Raw genomic sequence first — 9,071 nt, 5'->3', positions numbered from 1 at the left:
TTGCTGTTTTTGCATTGGGATAGTTACCATATCATGTTAGATCAATATTAATCCGATTATATGATATATTTCACTATATTTTTGATCTAATTGAAGATATTTATCAATTAATAAGATAATTGTTTCCTTATAAGATAATTGATTAATTATTTTGAGTAAATTGATAAATTGTTTTGCAAGAAATCATTAAATAAATCAAATATGGATAATAATGTGATTAAATGCTAATTTAGATTATTTGTTATTTGATCCTTGTTGTTATGAAATGTTTCATATTTTCCCCTTTAGGTTTTGTAGTTTAAATTTGAACCCAAAAGTTTTGTTGTTTTGAAATTTAAATAGTTAAAACCCTAATGTTTTGAAAAAGGTTTCAAAACTTGCCCTCAAGTTTTGGAATTTAAATTTTGATTAAATGGTTTAATTTTGATGTATATTTAAATTCTAAACCCTAATGTGTTGAAATGTTTCAAAACTTACCCTTATGGTTTTATTAATTAATTAAGGTGTATAATTAAAAGAGGCTTAATAAATCCATAAAGTTTTGGTTTACAATTTAATTGAATTAAAGGTATAATTGTTAAATTTGATCACCTAATATTTTAAAAGTATAAAATACACCCTATACTATATATAACATTAAAAGTCTAACATTATATATATGTATGAGTAAAAGTCAGTCTTACCGTTAGTAGGCATCATTCACGAAGCTGGTCTATAAGGGGTGTTTAAGGAAATTGCCTATAAAAGGCGATTGAATGGGTATCCACTTTTACCCACCGCACTCTTGACTAGTGGAGGGTCGTTAGCCGAACGGGTAGGATAGGACGAAACCTTCCATTATAAGTATAATGAAGTATAAAAGTAACTAAATGTTTTTATAAAATTCCCAATCTTAGTTACTTAGGAAAAAGTGAATTGATGCAATTCCATGAAATTACACTTTGTGCCCTTGCGAAGACGTTAGTGGAGCGTGTGTGGTTTACCGGCACACTAAATGGTTCTAAGCAAAGGTTGCAAAGGGTGACTCAATGTTTGTCATAGTTCGGTGGAGCGTGTGTGGTTTTCCGGCACATCGAATAGGTGACTGTAACATGTGAGGGCACCATGTAAGTTTGCATGGTTATTCACACCCGCTTTGTAATCCTCGGCATCCCAGTCACAAACAAGAGGGGCATATCGAGATTTAAACATGCCATTGAAAGTTCAATGAATCTCAAAGGGTCTAGGAGTTTTCATAGATTTAAAACTTAAATTTCTTTTTCGTTTTTCATGGTGGAAATTAATGAATCGTCATTCACTTACCTTCAAATGTTCTGCAATTAGGGTTACGGCATCCCTCTCCCGAGTTGTAGAATATTGTGTTGGGTCCTAGCCTTAGTATCTCATTTGGGTGATTTACTAAGGACTCAATCAATCAACTAACTTGAATTCGTTTTCTCCCGTTTTGTAGATGTCAAAGTTTGACAACTATGGTCTTCTCAAATCCCATGGAACAAGCATTCCACATGAAGATGATATTCCACGATTCAATCGAGGAGCAAGAGATCATGCTTCACTTCCTCCTCCTCCTCCAATTATTCTTCCTAACCCACAAGTTCAAAGGCTTGAAAAGTTCAAGATCACTCGAGCCCTTTTGGCAAGTAAACATAAAGAAGGAAAGTCGGTGTGTGCACACGTCCTAGGGATGAAGTCACACATTGATAGGTTAAGAATGTTGGGATCCGTTGTCTGTAAGGAAATAGATGTTGATTGGATTCTTTAGTCACTTCCTAACTCATATAGTGAGTTCGTAAGAGAGTACTATATGATGAACAACGACGTGACCCTTATAGATCTCACCTATATGCTTATTGCTGCTGAATCAGCAATGGTTTGGCGCAATGGAAAAGCAAAGTTGATTGGTGAATCTACCTTCAAAACCTCTATGGATATAGACAATGGCAACGAAAGACATGCTATGATCAAAAGGTTTGATCATAAGAGAAAGGCAATGTCTGAAGTAGTTCCATGTCATGTTCCAAAAGAGTCAATTTGCTTTTATTGCCAAGAGAAAGGGCATTGGAGACGAAGCTGCCTTATTTACCTAAGAGATCTAAAAGATGGGAGAGTCAAAACTTATAGCTCTAATATAGGTAAAATCCATTGACTAACTCTTTTAAGCTTCATTCTAGATTCTGAATACATAATGTGATAAGATTACAATTGATGTTTTGTAGAATCGAAGAAAAGAAAAGGAGCTTAAAGGAAGAAGTGAGCAGAAACTAACCATGAAGGAATGGATTTCGATCGTATTTCTCGAAGATTAGATTCTTAAGCTACTACTTAGAGTTAGAGTTCGATTGCTAAGAAAGTTGTATTAGCATAAGTTTTTCAATGAATTGCATTGTAAGGACAAATTTTTCTGCAACAAAATAAATTTTGATTTTTAAATTTTATTTATTTATCCTTGCAATGGCGTGTATGAAAAATTGATGTTAAAATGTTTCTATTATTAACAATAATGGAGTTGGTTCTTATTGTGTTATGGAAAGTCGAGAGTTTACCGAATAGGGAGAGTTTCTCATCGCCCAAAGTTTCAATTGGACAGAAATTTGGAATCACGCAACTTGGTTGCACGATGAATGAGAAATTTCATATTTGGAAATTAGACTAATTCATTGACAAAGTGTCAAGTGAAGGACTAGGAGATCGAGTACACAAAGTTGTGTGTTGATCAAAGTCCACCATAAGAGTAACAAAGATATTCGTCATGATTTACTAAAGGTTTAGTAAATATGATTATACTTACAAGATTAAGTGTAATTCTGTATTAATTAAAGGGTTTAGATCAATAGCAGAACGAATAAGAAGAATCAAGTAGGCAGAAAGATAAAAGTTTCTTCATTCTAAGAAGAAGGGAGAGTACCTTTTATGCTTTATGATAGGTCTTAATGATTAAGAACCATATCTCAATTGATCCTCTAAATGAGTCTTAGTACAATTGTATGTCTAAGAAGAGGAATCAAGAATTGAAGAAATGGTTAAATCAATAAGTCAATCATACTTCGTTCCAATAACAAGTCTTAAAGTTAAGATTGTGACATCGAGTGAAAAAGTAAGGTTTATAACATTCATCAATTGTGGAAAGTTGTGATGTCTTGGATAAGACATAGACCAACTAGGACCAAAGTTATGAAGTGTTTTGTTTTAATAAAAGATACACTAACTCTTGAATATTTGTCAAGAAATGGTTATTGACAAGAGAATCTTATATGTCAAGGAGTCAGTGGGAGTCTTATTGGTCTTGAAAGGTTTCAAGAACAAATCAAATAAAACTTATCGATCATCACTAGCACACGAGTTGAGGTTTACAACCTATCGTGTTGATATTATTTTGTTTCTGTGCCAATCCAATCGAGTTAATTATGCATGTGAGTCCTATGAGTTCTCATTTGAATGCATAAAAGGCAAGGACCTTGATCAATGGAAAGTACATTGATAAGAAAAGGTGAGCTGCTTAACTACTTGGAAGACATGGTGGGCAGCTGTGCTACCATAAGGCAAGAAATCGAGATTAAGAAAGTTCGATCCATATGAGTTTGAATATGTCGTAAACTTTGGTTTTAACAAATTCACATGGATAGGAACAAATACACCGTTTAAATCTAAGTGTCATAAGATTTCCTCCTTCATGAAAATGATTGTGAGGAAACGCTTTCACTAAGAAAGATTTTAAGAAGATAGTGATTGTAAAATTGCATTCTCGAATTCAATTATGGTTACGGTATCCCTTTCCATGATTTGAATTGTGAGGTTTGGCAATTAGTCTTAATTGTTTAGACACACATATGAACTATCTAAGGCAAAGGTGTATAAGAGGCCTTGATAAAAGATTATCAAAGCATTAAGTATTATAAACATGAATTTAAGAAATTCAATAAGTATTGTTTTTCTGAAAGTTTAGCTGTTTCTGAATACATGTCGAAGCTAGTGGGAGAATAAGTGTTATGTTTATAATAATCATCATGATAGTGGGAGCATAAAAGTTATGATTGTATGATGATTAAGGCACGTATTGCAAGTTGGCAATATTAATTATAGAAAACAAGAGTTATACCTTGCAAAGTCGTAAGGGTTGTAAGGTTGTTTTGCTATAATTAAGGGAGAGAATATTATGCTTCATTTCGAATCTAAAGGATTAGGTTGAGAAATGTTAATAAATTTAGTCAAGGGTACATAGTGTGTTCTTAAAATTTCGATTATGATTACGGCATTCCTCTTCACAATTCGAATGTTTGAGAACATAGCAAATAAAACATTATGGCATAAGATTGATGAAGTATCAAATCTTTATGTAAGACATTTTGCATTGTGTCCCATACGCTTCGGGTATTGGATCGATTGCAAATGCTATAATATTTGACCATTCTAAAATTTTCCAAATGTCTAGCGCATTTAAGAGGGAAAAAGGACAAGAATTGGTTTTGACTAAAATAATTAAACAACTATCAAAGGACAATCCAAAGTTCGCCGAGGATTGGTCGCTTGTGAGTAGTTGGAAGTATAGTATTGGAAGATATGGAAATGTTTTCCATATTGGATGGACCATATCGACATCATTACGAATAGATAAGATTCTATTAAGAATGAGTTGTCATATGGAAAATATGGAAGCATGTCCATATTGGGAATTGAATATTGAAAATCAATGACTAGATTAGAAACTTTTATGCAAAAGAATGTTCAAAGGAATGTACTTTGAGTGAGAGACATCATATCTAAGGAATTGTCTTGTAACAATCTCCGATAGAAGATTTTGTAATATCATTGGCAATAGTCTTTGTGACTTTGGTGCAGTGACATTACGAAAGGATAGTTGCATAGAATGTTAGAATCTAACATTTTATATAAGTAGCAAGAATGTGATATTCTCACACTTATGAAAAAGGATTTGGAGTTGTGAAATGAGAATGATTGGAAATGTGTTCAATATGATCTATTTCACAAAGTAAGAACCATAGGTAAACATTGTGTGCATGCTAGGAGCATGGGACAAGTGTTCTAATTCAAGTAAGAAGTTGATTACCCGAAACGACAAATAATGAGTAATCAATATGGTGATAAATAAAAGGTGTTTTATTTATGCTCAAAGGGTTGAGGCCATATGGGATTAGTATTATTCTTGTGTTTCACATTTGCATGTTTTGACTTCCAGAATAATTGAGTTCATTAAGAATAATCGAATTATTCAAACGGGCCACAGTCGTTCATATGTTGGAAGTAGATATGAATGAAGATTGTCGTGAATTGGTGTGTGGATTGTCTAAAGAGCATTAGACATAAGCAAATGTTTGCTGCAACGTTCATGAGTGCTTACGAATATGATTTGAGCATTGGATTAAACCCACGCTCACTTGGATCACTCCATGAATTGTATCACGAGTGATTGGTGAGACGATAACATCTTATATTCTTGAAACCGAGATGTGTGAGTTGTATCTTGCGAATCGGTTGCACATTGATAATATGTAAACGCACTAGTAACTTGGTGTTATAAAACATATTGTTGTGTGTGATTCGGTGAGTGAGTACAAGCAAGCATTGTATCAAAGTTTATCCGTTCCTTTTATCCAAAGTAGGATAAAAGCGATATCTTTGGGCCCCTCGATGATTTAGTGATGAAAAACGTAAATGCTCGGCCGGGCTAGGGCTAATTTGATTTGTTCAATTAGTCAGTCATCATAAATCGGGAATCGAGATATAGTACAAAGAGAATGATTTGAAATCATATCTCATATGATATCTAGAATGGAGGAATATATGATCCCTTATCTTAAGGACACGCGTATCTGATAGGATCAGAGTTGACAGCGACTTTGGAAAGCTACGATTGCAAATCAGGATCTGAAGTCATACGCATAATAGTTGTTAGACTTATCCAAGTGGGAGACTGTTGGATTAGTGTCTAAGTCCATAACTATTTTGGTATGTACTTGACCCGATGGTGCATGGTCCTTTTGGGTTGCCTTCACCAAAGCAACTTGATAGGATGAATTATGGAGAGAAAGGATTAAATATGATTTATTAATATATTATGGGAATAATATATTAAAGGAGAAATCATATTGTTTAATTAATATTAGTCAATAATTAATTGGTAATTAGTTTTGTGACTAAAAGAGATTAATTAAACTTAAGGGACTCGAATTGTAATTATAAGATAATTGCAATTTGGGCCATGGATTGTCTTAAATCAAGAGGTGGACGAATTCTTATGGGAAGCCCATAAGGAAATCGTCCAAGGGCTTGATTAAATGAGTCTATGGGTTGCTTAGGGATTAAGCAACCAAATTAGGGTTTCCTTGTTAGATAACCCTAATTGCCTCACTATATATAGATCCCTTAAGGACCAAAAACGTGGACAAGCTTCTTGCTAGGGTTTTCACACGGTTTTGACAGTCTCCATCCTCTCTCCTCTTCATCCTCTTGCTTATGGTGTTTGTGAACCATTAGAGGAGTGACACTTGTGACTCTAAGCCTTCCAAAGTCAATTCAAAGAGGAATTGGGATTGTTATTGCTACATAAAAATCAAGGTAATATCTTAAACCTAATTATATGTTAATATTGATTTCCATATGCTAGAATTAGGGTTTATAGTCTTGGATTCAAAGCATGTATAATAGAGAAACCTAGATCCAAGCATTAGGGTTTGTATGAGCACATAGGATGTCTTATGACCAAAACCCATCAGATAAACCATATGACTACCTTTTTGTATGTTTTTAGTTGTAGTCAACACTATGGTTGTTCTTCAACCCACAACACCAGTTGACGTATTTGAGTACTTTCATCGAACACTTGGCGTGTAATCTTTCAAACTCCACCTGAAGACAAAATTTATTTGTGCAAGGACCTAATTTTCAATTCAAATCAGTAGAGCAAATATAATTTAATAAAATCACAAAGAATTAGACATTATTAGTTACCTGATCCGAGATTAAAAAACCGGACGCGGAAGAAAAGGAAGCGAGCAGCAGAACACCATCTGATTGAAAGAAGGGAGGCGGTGTGTTGTGCTCTACCACCAACACTGGGGATTTCAAAATCCTGAAAACATTCCTAAAATCAATGCTAAAAACAAATTTGTCAAACCGGAGGCTGAAATCAAGTTATAGACTGTGGGAAGCAGTTGGAATAGGTAAGAGAAGATTGGGAACCCGAACAAAGATCTTAGCACATAAATGTATTCATAAGTGAACAGTAATAGAAGCGACAGATTTCCCTAATTAATTTTACCCATTAAACCTTCAGAGCTAAGACAAACACCAGATTCGATGAAATGACGGAGGTTACGGTCCCATAACATCGAAGAAGCCGGCGGAATCTTCTTGGACGACACCGATGATGCATCAATACCTTATAACCTCTGTACGTCTGAGAATTAAATCTATTTGAGGTTGATTCGATACCTGAGAAGCAGAAGGCGATAGTGGTGTCTTCTATGGCGGTCACCTGAGTTGGAGATAAACTGATAACACTTTGAAACTTAATCGAGGAAGTCGGAAGCGAAAAAATCACATCATCTGAAGAACACACTGATTTCCCTCGACCCCGACTCCGATCCCGACTCAGAGTCAATATCGGAAGCCGATCGATCGTCGTCTTCATCGCCCGTCGTGATTTCTTTCTGGATCGACAACAACGACACATCTACTGGCTTCACCCTCTTCCTTTGTGAGAAGAAAGTTACATGAGGTGGTGGGTTTATGGAGAGAACGGAGAAAAGCATTTGAGGCGGTGCAAAGTACAGGACCCATCGATTGACACGTCCGATCGACAAAACACACAAATAAACGACGCAAAGACACGTTCATATTGGTATGGAAAAATTACAAAATAGCCCCTACAAATCATAGAAATCGGCCAAATTATAAATAAGCAAAGCAGAGGGACGATAGGTGGACAAATTTCAACATTTTACTGTTGAAATTTTTTCACAATCTTAATATATATATATATATATATATATATATATATATATATATATATATATATATATATATGTGTGTGTGTGTGTGTGTGTATTTTTTTTTCTTTTGTCAAGATGACACAAACATCGGAGATTCAGAAATAGATTTCACCACAATCCATGTAAAGGGGAATATCTTCATACCTCTATAAAACCACTTGCATTTTATCCAACTTGGAACCATTATTGCATCAAATGGTCTTTTATCTTTTTTATTATTGATAAAATGTATACATTGTAGTTGGTTTTCACAAGATTTATGTTTTTTCAACTATGTATCTCACATTCATTTTAATGTTAGTAATGTTTAGAACCCTATAGTCGAGTGACAAGGTACTTTCCTACATCTGTGCTATTTTTAATTAGATTCTTTCACTTCTATTTTTGTGGTCATTTGATGATCTTGATGGACACTGTAATGTATGTCTTTTTGGGTAAGAAAGAAGTTTTATTATTTATATAAATATTTTTATGTTAGAAATTACATTTATTTGGTAAAAAAATCGATTCATTTTTTAAAAATCCGTCAAATTGACCAATGGGCATCAATGATCAAACAACAATTATTGGATTATGGTTATTGTGATTAGTGGTTTGAAAGTTTGGTTGTAATTGTGAATTAATTCAGTGGGTTAGTGACTATCAAACATCAAATATTCAATTCTATTTTACTATTAATGAATAACTAGGTTACAACCCGTGGAAACAAGGGTAAAAGATTTATAAATTTTTATTAAAAATAATAAACTTACCTAAACACATGACAATAAATTACAAATTATTGTCATATATGTTTTCATTATGAAAACATACACCATGGAATATGTTAATCAACTTGTGTCAGTGAGTAAAATATGAAACTGATGAACTAAAATGATTAATATGTGATTAGGTTTAGGTTTGTAAGTTGTTGTGTGCAAGGGCAGGGAATTTTTTTTAGGGTGTTCCTTCTACAATATATATATATATATATATATATATATATATATATATATATATATATATATATATATATATATATATATATATATATATGGTATTTTGAAGACCCTATGAAAAAAG

The 9,071-nt window shown here is 33.6% G+C and overlaps 1 long non-coding RNA gene across 1 annotated transcript; it reads right to left on the bottom strand.

Moving 5' to 3' along the window:
• Positions 1-6,736: 6,736 nt before the first annotated feature.
• On the bottom strand, positions 6,737-7,724 carry LOC145067786 (uncharacterized). Its single transcript, XR_013688885.1, has 3 exons — positions 7,559-7,724; positions 6,967-7,492; positions 6,737-6,864 (listed from the first exon to the last, which is right to left on the bottom strand). It is a non-coding gene; the product is annotated as an uncharacterized LOC145067786 (long non-coding RNA).
• Between the last annotated feature and the right edge of the window lie 1,347 nt (positions 7,725-9,071).

The sequence above is a fragment of the Lactuca serriola genome, chromosome 1, assembly GCF_051521515.1.
Source record: "Lactuca serriola cultivar US96UC23 chromosome 1, Lser_US96UC23_V15, whole genome shotgun sequence".
NCBI lineage: Eukaryota > Viridiplantae > Streptophyta > Magnoliopsida > Asterales > Asteraceae > Lactuca > Lactuca serriola.
The sequence above is the reverse complement of the archived record's forward strand: the minus strand, read 5'-3'. Positions and strand labels throughout refer to the sequence as shown.